The sequence below is a fragment of the Acomys minous genome (genome assembly GCF_964271855.1).
Source record: "Acomys minous genome assembly, chromosome: 8".
NCBI lineage: Eukaryota > Metazoa > Chordata > Mammalia > Rodentia > Muridae > Acomys > Acomys minous.
In genome coordinates, this window is record NC_140489.1 from 117,410,083 (window position 1) to 117,423,730 (window position 13,648).

General features: G+C 41.2%; 1 protein-coding gene and 1 pseudogene across 3 annotated transcripts in view; one reads left to right on the forward strand and one right to left on the reverse strand.

The window, feature by feature from the left end:
• CAMKMT (calmodulin-lysine N-methyltransferase) overlaps positions 1-13,648 on the forward strand; it is a 383,933-nt gene that overhangs the window by 217,766 nt on the left and 152,519 nt on the right. The gene's annotated exons all lie outside the window — the stretch shown is intronic.
• LOC311603009 (large ribosomal subunit protein uL10-like) lies at positions 6,459-7,516 on the reverse strand (annotated as a pseudogene). The gene has a single exon. The product of its transcript is annotated as a large ribosomal subunit protein uL10-like (transcript).

A 13,648-nucleotide genomic window follows, 5' to 3' on the forward strand; every position in this document is an offset into this window, starting at 1 on the left:
TGGCCTCTGCCCACACTATCACACATGTGCTCACACACACACACACACACACACACACACACACACACACACACACACACACACACTCGTAAGTTAGGATGCTTGTTGGATTATATGAGAGACCAGCATGAATTTGATCACCAGTCAAAGTCAATGTGACTTCTTTGACATACCTTGAAAGCAATTAGCAACCATGGTGAAGACAATGTGGCTGATGAGATTATTCAATCCTCAAGGGTAGGATTCGTGAAAGGGGACTCAAAAATAATCATAAATACACTCCTGAGACTAAGGGTTGCTTACAGTCTGCTCCCAAATAGCTCCTTAACAGTTTTAAAAACGTGCCTTGAGAGTCACCCACACAGAAGTGACCTTACAGCATCAGCGCTGTCAGCGCTGATCAAAACCAGTGCATAGAGGGCCCGCCGCTCAGCTTCTGTGGAGGTGACGTGACCCACATTCACTGCTAAAATTCATCTCAAGGAGTCTGGTTTACAAACATGTGCTTTCCTGGGCCATTTCCACCTCGTGTGTGCTACTCAAGTCTGCAATACTTTGATCAGCAGTGACTCTGGGGGGAGGTGGGGGGGGGGCCACCTTGGCACTGGATGTCCTGGGCAAATGCCTTGGATTCCCAGATGCTTTTGAAACACAGATGAGCTATACTAACAAAAGTAATGACACTTTTGGAATGTCTTCGTTTTTATTATATCTTGATATAAATTCAGCAATATGAATAATGCTTGAAGGTAAATTAGCATCGTGAAGAAAGGATATACCATAATATAAAGTAATTTAACATTTATAATGCAAGAGACCATTTATTAAAGAAAATACCATTATGTAATAATGAGGCTCATAATTTCTTATGGAAATAATACTGTATTAATTTGATGTATTCATACTAACAGTGAACATGATATTTAAAATTTGCCTGTCACATAATTATGCTGCTACTTTGTGAAATGTTATACTGTCACCTACAAAAAAAAAAAAACCCTTCTTTGAGTGAAGATCCGTGATCTTTAGCTTTAGATGGCAGGTTGTAATGTGCTACTGAGGTATTTTTAAGTGAAGAGGTGGGGGGAAAAAAAAAGAACTTGAGGCTGAGTCATGAGCTGAGAATTCTTTCTTCCTGATCTGCCAGGGCAAGGCTCTAAGATGACACTGGCCTTCAGGCGGGAACGCAAAGCCAGCCCTGGTTCCATAAATCAGAAGAGCCCTTGGCCTGGGGTATTAGGCCTGGAAGGAAAAGGTGAACTGACAGGCATGGGCTTTGGAGTTCTTGCTTAGACAACGAACTGTTCAAAGGTAGAACAAGGGCTAAAAGTTGTAAAGATTTAACTCTGAGCCAGGCTGGTGGTGGCGCATGCCTTTAATCCCAGCACTCAGGAGGCAGAGGCGGAGGCAGGCGGATCTCTGTGAGTTCGAGGCCAGCCTGGTGTACAAAGCGAGTCCTGGACAGGCAAGGCTACACAGGCAGAGAAAACCTGTCTCGAAAACCAAAAAAGCCAAAAGACTTAAATTTGTTCTGCTCAGCAAACAGCAGTGTTAGGGCAGTGAACTACACAGATGTGAGTGACGTGGACTCCTTAGCTCCTTGGCCTTCAGTTTTCCATAGTGTTATAAGAAGTATGTTTTGTTGGTGGTACATGCCTTTAATCCCAACGCCATCTTGAAAAACCAAAAGAGAGAAGAAAAAAAAAAGTGAAAAAGTTAGAGCCACCCCAGCTGCCTGATAGAGCACTTGCCTGGCTCTACAAGGCTCTGGCTTTACTGCAAAGGAGTGGGGGGAAAGTGAGTAGACTTTACCATATGTTGGAATAAATAACAGCTCCAAGTTTACTAATGGAGAGAAATGAAGCCAGAATGTACAGATGCATTGTTGACTGGCGTTTGCCAACATTTCAGAAGTGAGGAGAAGTGATAGCGGGTAAGACGGAAAAGCAGACGTATTTCTTGCCACAATATTTTCCAGCTGTCACTGGCAGTGTGTTTTCTTAAACTGATACCCACTGCTATTTATCCACTTACAATTTCTGGTCAGATTAGGGTGGAAGGTTGTGGTACCTACGTATATAAAATAGTATAATAATGTTCTATTCTTTTTGGAACGAATTTGTTACGTGAGATGTCAGATGAGTCATTTTGCTCATGTCAGATGTTTGAAAGTAATGGAGCGATGGCAACGTGGATGCCCCGTAATTCATGCGCTGGTGTAATGGAGCAAACGGAACGCAGAGCTCTTGTGCAGGTCCAATTTCAGCACCGAACGCTTACCTGTCAGTCAGCAAAATTGTCCCTGAATAAAAATGAGGCCCATCTGAGAGACAGAGTATTTTAATATACATCACATTCTTTGACTCTCCTGCGAGGGAGACGCTGCATGGAAAGAGAGAGAATGCTACTGAAAAAAGACATTTAACAGCAACCCCTGAGTGTGCTCAAAAGCTTACTTGCACTGATGCCCACAAAAGGCTTTTGATTTGCCCTTTCTCCCATAAGCTATTGACAAACTTCAGCAGTGCTGCCTTCCCCATCCGCCGTACCTCTTATCGCTATGAAAGAGTGACGATTCACCCCCAGACGGTGAGAGAGCTGTCCACTTGGGATGTGGAGACCAAGTTTTAGACAGGAAACTTTGTTCCTGTCTGGTTGCAGCTGAAGGACATTTGTTTATAGAGATGACAATTAAAAATGGGTGTCACACAAAAGCCAGAAGTGCTCTTCTAGGAGTGATTGTCATGGCCCCTAAGTGACTGCCATTTTTTGGAAAAAAAAACCCTTTCCTTTTGACCAGGCTCCCACCTACTGAATCGCTTCTATATGAGCAAGCATCTTATAGAAATGAGGTGTCTTTTTCCCCCCCTTTTGACCAATTCCTTGTGGATTTTTAAAAAGCAAATGGGGAAGTTAAGAATTGGTGTGCCTCAGCGCCCACGCATCTCGGTTTCTTGTACCCACCTCTAAGAGTCCTGGTTTGTTCTACCTTTGAAAATGTCTGTTTTCCATTTCTGTGTTTCAAGACTCAAAGTGCTTACAGGAACCCAAGAAGCTATTGAAAACCAGTAATGACTAGTTCTTCCAAATGCTAATGATTGAGAATGAACTAGCAATCAGAGCTCAAAAATAAAATAAAACAAAACCAAGTGTGCCGTATTAGAAGTGAAATAATTAAATCAAGCCAAGGTGCCCTATACTTACAGCTGCACTAATGCTTAAAAAATTATGAGTATGTAGAAAATTTACATAAATCCTCTTTAAATGATGTATGTGGGGAGAAAAGAAAGAAAGAAAAACTGTGGTCACAGGACTGAATTTATTTTAATCCCCTGGTTCAAGTGGTCCTAGAAATAATCATACTTGTATCAATCTATATTGCATGACTTTTTGTAAGATGTGAAAATAGTGTTTTCCACTAAATTGTCACTTATTATTGTTCATTTAGGGCCACTAACATAGAAAAATTTCTCAGCTACAGTGTCAAAAGAATAGGGACAATTTGATGTTTTCTTTTGATGCTGTTTGTTGATACCTAGACCACTGTAGCTTGATTGCCTAACATTAAACCTATAATAACAGCGCAATCATAGCCGTATCATCATGCACGTTGTCACAATGGAAACAACATTTACACGGCCTCAGAATGGTAATTATCAAACTTTTTGTCATGAAGCGCTTATTTGCCAGCATTGATCTGCCCCGGTCAGTTGTTAGCTCTCCTCATCTGAGGTGTATTGATTGTATAATCAGTAGATAGAGGCTGTGGGCAGATGAAATTCAGTGTTGTTGGGCAGATTATTGGCTGCTTGCCTGTTGACCTGGACCCTGCTGGTTATACCTTGGACGCTGGTGGGACTATTACTCATTTCAGTGACCCTGCTTTACGGCAGAACACTTCGTATTATTATAAAAGATAAATGCCATCCTGCTTGCTGCGGTGGTGGCTGCCCACACAAATGTCAGAAGGCAGCCAGCCTGCAGGCCACATTGTAAGCACGTCGCAGAAGAAATCCGAGGGAACTGCTTCCAAATACCTCCCCTTTCTAGATTTGTCTTCCATATGGGTTTAATGACTGAAACCTCTGTTTGCATCTCTCCGAGGTTTCCTACATATGACTCTGTATTGTGTGCTAAGTCAGGGTCGTGACAACATATCCGTTCATGCCGCGGGATGCAGATTAAGCTAGGCATTCAGACTAAGATCATGGTGACTTACTGGCAAGGCCAAGAGTTACATCTGTGTCCTCTGTCTATGGATTTAGTTTATCTTCTATTGTTTTGCCTTATTGAGTTATCTAGCTAAGCCATTAAACATAACTGGCTAAAAGACGATTTGAGTTATTAAATGTAGCATTCCGAAGGTCACGGTCTAGCACAAACAAAATAATTTTATATAGAGAGCATTGCAAATTTTACTTACAGCTTGAATTGCATTTTATATAAAGGCATGTGTGGGTTTTATTCCATTAGCCCTGTTCTGTCTTCCTGGGGTTGTCTTTTTGCACACGTAGGGCTACTCTACTCAGTGTAAATTTCCGTGGCCTGAGCTGGCATCGCCTGTTGTACCAAGACCGGGCTCTTTGCATACTCTGTGGGAGCACGGGATCAGTAGCCTATTTTTGAGATTTGAATCACTCCACCAATACAATTTTGAAGCCTCACATTGTTTGTAATAGCTAGTCACCCTTTTCACTGAAAAGAAAAGGGCATACCTCACCAACGGAGCAGTGCCATGAAACTCTTAATGTTTTGAAAGTGATCATTTGACTTTCCAAAAAGCAATAAAGGTGAAGGGACATTTACACATGGCCCCATGTTTCTAAATGCACTTGGTTGTGCCTGGGAAACGGGCTCATTCTTCCTGCCAGCCCCTTGCCCATTGTTTCATAAAGGTCAGTGGTTACCTGCGTATTGTATTTTAAAGGCACATTCGCAGCAAGCAGCCTTATAAGCAAGTCTAGAGGCGCCGCATTCCTCTTTGAGCTTAAATTCTGCAGCTTTGAATTATGATTGGGCAATGACTTATGTTTTGTACCATGAAAAGCATTTTATATTCTTATTTTTAAAAAGCAAATGTCTGATTCCTAAATAGTGCAGAAGAAGATGAGCGAAGTGTGTGAAAGTGGCGTACAGAGCTGGCTGGGCACTGACATAGTTTTAGTGTTTCTTCTCTGTGAATACTAGAGAAAATGGCTCTTAGATTTCTCCTTTAACACACTGGTAACACACCGGACAAATAACTATAAAATCCTCCTGGTTTCTTGAATTTCAAATTGTTAAAAAAAAAAAAATTATGGGAGACTTGTTGTTTCGAAGTGAGTTCTTGCAATAGGCTCTGGCAGACTAGACCAAACCAAAATGAAGTCACTTATGCTAAATGTTACCTAGTCAAACTGAAGCTTTAAGAACACAAATAGATCCGCTGACTAGATTTTCTTTATAGATAAGAGAGTCCAGATATCTGAGCCAACGTAATAATGAAGTATCCCCTGCTTTAACTTAAAAAAAGAAAATAGAAGAAACCAAATGTTAACAGTTAGAGGGTTGGGGCGACTCCTTCTTCTTCTTCTTCTTCTTCTTCTTCTTCTTCTTCTTCTTCTTCTTCTTCTTCTTCTTCTTCTTCCTCCTCCTCCTCCTCCTCCTCCTCCTCCTCCTCCCTCTCCTCCTCCTCTTCCTCCTCCTCCTCTTTCTCTTCCTTCTCCTCTTCCACCACCACTCCCTCTTTTTGTTCTGTTGCCTTGTTTCCACCTTTAAGAATCCACTGCTCTGGGCCTGGAGAGGCGTCACTTGCTGCTCTCACAGAGGACCTGGCTTCAGTTCCCAGCACTCGTGTGGTAGCTCACAACTGTCTGAAAAGGAATTCCAGTTCCGGAGTCTCTCTGCTGGCACCAGATGCACACATGGTGCACATACACACATGTAGGCAAAACACTTATACACATAAAATCAAAACAGATCAAAAGCCACTGCTCTGCTATTGCCCAGCGTGAGAGCTCATTCTGTTTTGTAGGCTGGAAGTTGCCCTGGCATACAGATCACATATAAATGCCAATTGAATCTGTGCCTAAATTCATAAGATTGTCTTTGACAAAGGCTTCCAAAACAATTCCAAATTAGTGTGCACACTCCTTTCATTTATCTTATTGCTGCTGAAATACTATCAGTAGCTGTAAAAGAACGTTGCTATCTGTTTTAGAAGTTATAACTGTTCTGGTATCTTCTCCCTAAATTAACACAAAGGCAATTCTCATGTAGTCATTTGTATGTGTGCTGACTTTAGTGTCTTGTTGGCTTCTTGTGTCTGACCTACTTTAGTGTTTTCTGCATTGCTCAATATTATTCTTTGTGTATAAAAGGAACTTAAATATTCCTTATGAATATTCTTTATGAACCTAAATGAATGGGCTGGCCATTCATTTAACAGGTTTTTTTTTTTTAAAGATAAGTATGCCTTCATTTCCATGTTTCTCAAATTAAGCTGGCTGAATTGGCTGCTTTGAGAGGTGATCAGTCAAAGAGACCAAATCCCACATCCCTATCTGATTCCTTAGACTCTTCTTTGCCTTCAGCCTTGGCTGGGGCAGCAGCAGCAAGAGCAGCAGTGGTGGCTCCAGCCACAGGGGCAGCAACCACAGATGCAGATGGATCAGCCAGAAAGGCCTTGACCTTCTCAGCAAGAGGGAAGGTGTAGTCAGTCTCCGTAGACCAAGCCAGGACCCTCTTGTACCCATTGATGATAGAGTGTGGCACCAAGGCAACAGTTGGGTAACCAATCTACAGACAGACACTGGCAACATGTTGGACACCCTCTAGGAGGTGAGAGTGAGAGTCTGCTTGGTCTGTCAAGCACTTCAGGGCTATAAATGCTGCCATTGTCGAAACACCTGCTGGATGATCAGCCCAAAGGAGCAGGGCGAGATGCTCAGGATGTTCAGCCATGTGCCCTCGATGGCTCCTACTTTGTCTCCAGTTCTTATCACCTACACATCACCAGAATTTCAGTGGTGCCTCTGGAGATTCTAGTGGTGATGCCCAAAGCCTGGAAGAGCGAGGTCTTCTCAGGCCCCACACCCGTGTTCTGGGCTGGCACAGGGACTTCACATGGGCGATGGTTCCAGCACGGGCAGCAGCCGACTTATCATTGGCCAGCAGCATGTCCCTAATCTTGGTGAGGTCCTCCTTGATGAAACACAAAGCCCACACTCCCCCGGATGTGAGGCAGCAGCTTCTCCAGAGTGGGGTTGTTTTCCAGGTGGCCCCTAATAGCCTTGTGCATCATGGTGTTCTTGCCAGGTGGCCCCTGGTGCCTTGCGCATCATGGTGTTCTTGCCCATCAGCACCATGGCCTTCCCTCGCAGGGACATGCACATCTGCTGCATCTGCTTGGAGCCCACATTGTCTGCTCCCACAATGAAGCATTTTGGGTAATTATCCAAAAGTTGGATGATCTTAAGAAGTGGCCGGACCTCCAGGTCGCCCTGTCTTCCCTGGGCATCATGGTGATGAGTTAGGGATTGCCACGCAGGGTTCAAAGACGATGTCACTCTAATGAGGATGCCTGGAGAGAACCATTCAACAGATTTGAGTGCTGACTGTACATGGCGCCAGCTAGTAAGCATCCCATGTGGGCCTGCTCTCAAGCAGGTATTATGTGACCGATTGCATTAATTTAGTGCAGTTTTCATTATAATGATGTAGGTTTAAATGACATCGGAGGGTTTTCCAAGAAGAAATCAGGTCTGAGGTAGGAATGTGGTCCAGTGGTAGAGCACCTGCTCTGCATGCATTGGTTCCTGGGTTTGATTCCCAGCACAGGCCCCAAGGCATTCGTACATGCACATGTGTGCCCACATACACATACATGCACACAGGAGAAGAAGAACTATTTTATGCTTCTTCAAGACAAAAATCTTCAAAAATCAGTTTGTCGGACTGAATTTATGATCTCTAAAAGAAAATGCATTATAGGTACACATTCCAAGGAGTTTAGGCAAATATATAATACATAACCTTCCACACATTAGGGCAGAGTTAAGTTTATATGAATATGTAAGCATCTGCATAAATTCTGTGTTCATACTCATCATCACCTCAATCAAGATAACTATATATCACTGAAGAAAGACTCCTTCGTTCTCTTTCCTGGATGCGACTCTGAGCTTTTCCAGGCTTTTAGGTTTGCCTTGCCTCAAGTTCCAGACAAATGAAATCGTGCAGCATTCACTCTGTGTCCACTTCTGTAGCTCAGCCTGGTGTTGCTGAACTTCATCGTGCTGTGTGTGTACTGGTGGCATTTTCGTCATTGCTGCTGACATGTTCTCCTCTTTCTTTCTTTCTTTTTTTCTTTTTTTCTTTCTTTCTTTCCTTCCTTATTTATTTTATTTTTTCCTATTTTTTTTTGAGACAGGTTTCTCTGTGTAGGCTTAGCTGTCCTGGACTCACTTTGTAGACCAGGATGGCCCTGAACTCACATCGATCCATCTGCCTCTGTTTCCCAAGGGCTGGGATTAAAGGTGTGTGCCACCATGCCCAGCTGCCTCACATTCTCTGTTAGGGATAGACCATGAGTTTTTGTGTTCATCTCCTCAGCCTGTTGTCAATAAAGTTAGGTGAAAGCAGTGTTGTGTCCTTCTTTTGGCTGTGGAAATGTGCCAGCCTGTCAGGGACATTGCCTCACACTGACCATATATGGGGGCCCACATTAAAATAATTCAGTCCTCAAGTCGAAGTCTGTTCGAAAGACATGCCTCACCTGTAGAAACTACTTTATTGGTAGTTTATGGATAACATTAAATACCCTCTCAGTTGTCAGTAAAAAAAGATACAGACACTAGGATTGTTATTATGACCCTATGTTGTGGAATAGTTAGGAAATATAGCAACAACATGTTGGATTCAAAGTCAAGGAGAAACATCTTTGTCTGTTGCATATGGAACATAGTGTTCCATTCTGTGCACTAACGGTGAGCAAGGCAGAATCCCTTTCCTGGAGGTGCTGTGGCTTAAGGTGAGACATCCGGCCTCTGCTTGAAAGGATGGGAAGTGATGAAAAGGCCTGGGGACTAAGCCGAGCAGTGTTAGTGTCCAGCCTTCTGCAGGGAGCAAATCTTACCTCCTGTAAGCTAGCCAGGTTAATTTTGATACTTTTAAAGATTCTGCACTAGATGAAATCATTGAACAATCAATTAGTCACCACATAGGAGGGCACGCAGCACTGGGTACTCACTATCTTGGCTTTGCAAAGAGCAAATTGTACCAGATCGATTTAATTTCCTCTTCAAGAGATTGACAGTTTATACCGACATTTAGGAAGCAGGATATGTAATTTATCTGAACTTCAGAAAAGATTTTTTTTTTTTTTGCCTCAGCCACTCACGACATTTTAGCATGAGCTCAAATGATCTGGTGCTGTCCAGGCTATTCTGCAGCAAGGGGCCCACTTCACCAGCCCGTCTCATTTTTAAAGCATTTTAAATGGTTCTTGTTTTGTTAGTGTAAGTCGTAACTCTGCAGTTTCTATCTGTGTCTTGGATAAGTGAAAAACCACTCAAGGGGAGCTGGACAGATCTCCATAAAATGCTCACCATGCAAGCATGAGGACCCGAGTTCAGATCCTTAGCACCCAAGTAAAGGCCAGCCATGGTCGCGCTGTGGGATAGAGACAGGCAGGTCCCTGCAGGCCAGCCAGGGGAGCTGAACTGATGAGCTCCTGTCTCAAAAGAAAAGCTGCAGAGTGACTGAGGAGGACACCTGATTTTGGCCTCTGGCTTCCATGTGCATGCTTACGTATGTGCATGACCACCTATAAGCATGCACTCATATCAGCAAGTACATACACTGCACACACACATACACACAGAAAGGAAACTCATGTGCTGTGTTACAAAAGAAAGCCTTGCTACAAATGCTTTGGGAGACTGTTCAGTTGTTAACACTGAATGAGCTTTAAACTATAGAAATAAGCCATTATATACTTTTTAAAGGGCAAGTGACCCAGTCAAAATAATGTGCTGTGGTTATCATAAACAGTACTCAAGTATATAATGACTCATGAGACTCAATTATTATTTTATAAATACCTAAGCCATATAGCTAGGCTCTTCCCTGACTAGCTCATAACTTAAACTAACCCATCTATACTAACTTATATTCTGCCTTGTGGCCGCTAACCTGCGAGCTCAGGCAGTAAGGCATCCATTCTCTTCCCATCTTGGCACTGAATCTCAAGTGCCTGGGTCTATCCCAGAATGCCTTCTGCAAGCCAAAAGACCCACCTATTTCCTGCCCCAGCCATAGGCCAAAGGTTCTTTTAATTGACAGGTGTTGCATCCACACCATCCACAGAGATTCCTTCTACAGGTGTCATGTGGTCCCATTTGTCACTTGTTGGTCTTAATGCCTATGCTACTGAGGTCCTATTCAGAAAGTCCTTTTCTGTGCCTACAGGTTCAGGTGTGGTCACGATTTTCTCCTGTGCCAGATTCTGATTGTCAGGTCTTGTGCTGACCTCTCTGATCTGTTTGGAGTTAATATTGTGCAGGGTGAGAGACAAAGCTCTCGTTTATTCTTCACACGCAACCATCCAGTTTGGCCAACATTATTTGTTGAAGATCCTATCTTAACTCCAATGTGTGTTTCTGGCCTCCTCAAAAACCAAGTGGCTATACATACGTGAACTTACAGCTAAGTCCTCAATTTTATTCCATTTTTTACTGTGTCTGTTTTTGTGCTAGTACCATGTTGGTTTGTTGGTTTGTTTGTTTTTAGCTCTGTAGTATAACTTAAAATTAGTGATGTGATAGCTTCAGCAGCTCTTTTATCATTCAGAAATTTTTAGGCTATACTGGATCTTTGTATTTCCATATGGAATTAAATTTTGCTTTTCAGTTTCTGTGAAGAATTGCTTTATGTTGATGGGGATTGCATTAATCTGTAAATTGCTTTTGGTCGTGTTCACAATATGAATCCTCCCAGTCTATAAGCATGGAAGGTCTTAGGTTTATTTTAAGATTTTTTCGAGGTGTTTGTGAATGAAATTGTTTCCCTTATTTCTTTCTTGGTATGTTCATCATTTGTATATGAGAAGGCTACTGATTTTTGAGTGTTAATTTTGGATCCTTCTGCTTTTCTTAATGTATTTATCAGCTTTAGGAGTTTTCTGGAAGGCTGTATAGGGTGTTTTATGTGTAGAATCATATCATCTTCAAATGAGGATACTTTGACTTCTTCCTTTTGTATTTGTATCTTTCTCTCCTTCATTTGTTTTGTTGCCCTAGCTAAGAAGTGATTTATGTATGTTGAACCATTCCTGCATCTCTAAGATGAGGCCAACTTGATCATGGTGGATGATCTTTTTTATGTCTCCTTGAATTTGGTTACATAAGTATCTTATTGAAAAAATTTTCATCTATATTCATCTATTCATCTGAGAGACTGGCCTCCAAATTTTTTCTTTTTTTCTTTTCTTTCTTTTTTTTGGGGGGGGCTTTTGTCTGTTTTTGATATCATGTTGCTTCCGGCTTGATAAATAGTATTTGGAAGTGTTCCTTCCTTTTCTGTTGATTAGAGTAATTTGAGGCATACTGGTGTTAGCTCTTTGAAAGTGGTAGAATTTTATTCTGTATCCATCTGGTCTTGGGTTTTTGTTTTGTTTTCAGTTATGAGACTTTTAATTACTGCCCCTTCTGTCTCATTGGTTGTTATGAATCTATTTAAAATCATTTACTTCATCTTGATTTAATTTTTGTAGGTTGTATAAACCTAGAAATTTGTCCATTTCTTTTAGATCTTTCAGTATGATTGAATATAGATTTTTACAGTATGTCCTTATAATTCTCTGAGTTTCCTTGGTATCTGTTATAATGTTTCCCTTTCATCTCTGACTTCATTAAATATGGGTCTTCTCCCTCCTTCTTTTGGTTTGAACATATTTATAGTAGCAATTTTGAAATTATTGTCTCTTGTATTAGCTAAATTGCTTTTCTCAAAGAACACTCCAGTAGAATGATAATTTCTAGCAAAGACAAAATGTCTTGGTTATTCATGTTGTTTGTATTTTTGTGATGAGACTGGGAATCTGGAATTAGGTGGCATTTCTTTGTGTGGCTCTTTATTCTTGCCTTTGTTTTATGGGTGTTTGAATCTTTGTTTGCTGTTACCCAACTTGTGGGCCATCTGAGTGGTACTTGGTGTTCAGTCTAGGGGCCGTGCTATGTTGACATGTTAATGCGGTATTATAAGTTCAGCTAGGGGTGGGTGCTACTTCTGAACCTAGAATTATGGTTGGAGTCCATTTGGTGTATAGTTGTATGATGGGTCCTCTTAATTTTTTTTAAACAGCTTTTTAATTTAATGAAGTCCAACCCATCTTGTTTTTTATTTTTACAGATTACACTTTTTGTTTCATGTCTAGACATTCTTGTTATCAAAGCTGAAGCCATAAGTGTCTTCTCTCTCATTTTCTTATGTGGTTTATACTTAACTTTTTATAGCTAGATCTAGGATATATTCTGAACAGTTTTATTTTGTAAATGATATGAGGTATAGATCAAGAGTCTTGTTTTACATATTGACTGCTAATCATTCCAGCATCCTTTGTTGAAAAAGCCATTCTTTCTCCACTGAATTCTCACGGAACCTGTGTTGAAAACCCAGTGTATGCTGGGATTTTGGGTTCAGTTCTTAGTTTATTTGTCTACTTTGCCCTGAGACATTACTCTTGGTTATGGCGGCATTCAAGCAAAACTTAAAATCGGGTTGTCCTAATTCTACAGCTTTGATTTTCATTTTCAAAGCTCTCTTGGCTATGACAACTCTTTTGTGTTCTGTCTGACTTTCAGAATCAGCTTATCAGTTTCTCCCCAACTGCCAGGACTCTGATGAGGATTGCATTAAATCATTAGGTCAGCTTGGGAAGACTTTCTATCTGAACAATTCTAAATCCTCTAGAACTGGAGATAACATCATTCTCTATTCTCTTTACCTCTAAACTTGTGTGACAAACATTTTGCAACAATATTTTTTACAAGATCTTATATAGCTCTTCTTTAATGGCCAGAAATTTTATGCTATTATAAATTTTATTTTCAGTAGTGTGTTTCTAGTATTTAGAAATATGACTGGCTTTTATATGCTCAACTTTTATCCTGAAACCTTAGCTAAACTTACTTATTTTCCTGTAGTGTGGTTTTTCTTTGTTTAAATCTTGTGACATTTCTCACATAGACCACGACTTCATGTGCTAATAATGACAACTTCCTTTCCCATTTTGATGCCATTTATAGCTTCTTCTCCCGTACTGCAGATGGCTGACACCTCTAGCAGAATGTTTATTAGAAGTGGCAACTAAGACCGGGTGTGGTGACGTACGCCTTTCATCTCAGCATTTGGGAGGCAAAGGCAGGCAGATCTCTGGTCTACAGAGAGAGGCCCAGAAGAACTATACAGAGAAACCCTGTCTCAAAAAAAAAAAAAAAAAAAAAAAAAACAAACCTCAGAAAACAAACAAATAAACAAAACCACCACCACCAACAAAAGAAGTGACAACTGAATCTAACTATGAGTAACATTGACCTGCACTTTTCTCATAGTTTTCCATGGAGCTCCTGTCAATCTAATGTTGTCTTCATGAAACTGGGTAAAATTT